This window comes from Megalops cyprinoides, chromosome 1, assembly GCF_013368585.1.
Source record: "Megalops cyprinoides isolate fMegCyp1 chromosome 1, fMegCyp1.pri, whole genome shotgun sequence".
Lineage (NCBI taxonomy): Eukaryota > Metazoa > Chordata > Actinopteri > Elopiformes > Megalopidae > Megalops > Megalops cyprinoides.
This window is the reverse complement of record NC_050583.1, coordinates 39,120,378-39,121,100: the sequence shown is the minus strand read 5'-3', so window position 1 is coordinate 39,121,100 and position 723 is coordinate 39,120,378.

Below are 723 nucleotides of genomic sequence, written 5' to 3'. Positions count from 1 at the left end.
GTCTTCTATAGTACAACAAGCTAAACCTCTGCGGTTTAGGGAAAAAGATAATCACGAAATATTACACTCGTATACACATACAATTAATATGCAGCTGTACAATAATAACAACTATAGATTTCTGTAAACGAGACGATGCAGCTAGTTAGCTACCTCGTACGACTTAGAAACCTTTCTTAAGTTATTCCGCCGATGGATATTAAAGTCCTGTCGACACATCTGGCTAGAATATACGTCAAGGCACTGTTCACATAATGGTCGGAGCTGTTGAAGCGCAACAAAAACACGGCCCATCTGGCTGTAGCTGTCTAGTCAATTCTTAATGCAAATGTTTCACCAAGTTAGTTCGCTACCCACAAGTGCTGCAGACAGCTAATCCTTTGCTAATGTGTCCACAGCTTGATTTCCTGAACAGTGTGCAACTTTACAAGCATTGGCACTGGGCAAACAAGCTAACGTTCATCAGCAGGCTAGATCGATAACTTGCTATCTTGCTATAATGCAGCTCCAATATCTGTAGTTCACACTGTAGCTTGTTAGCTAACACTGTTACTCAACTATCTGTCTCAGCGTTTGGTCAACGTTAGGCAAACTCAACCATACTCAGGCAACTAACGTTAGCTAGCTGGTTGTTTTAGCAGGCTAATCAAAGCTCTGCAGCTAACACTAGCCACATTTGTACGCTAGCGAAATACCTGTTTGTAGTTGGCGTTAATAAATGGT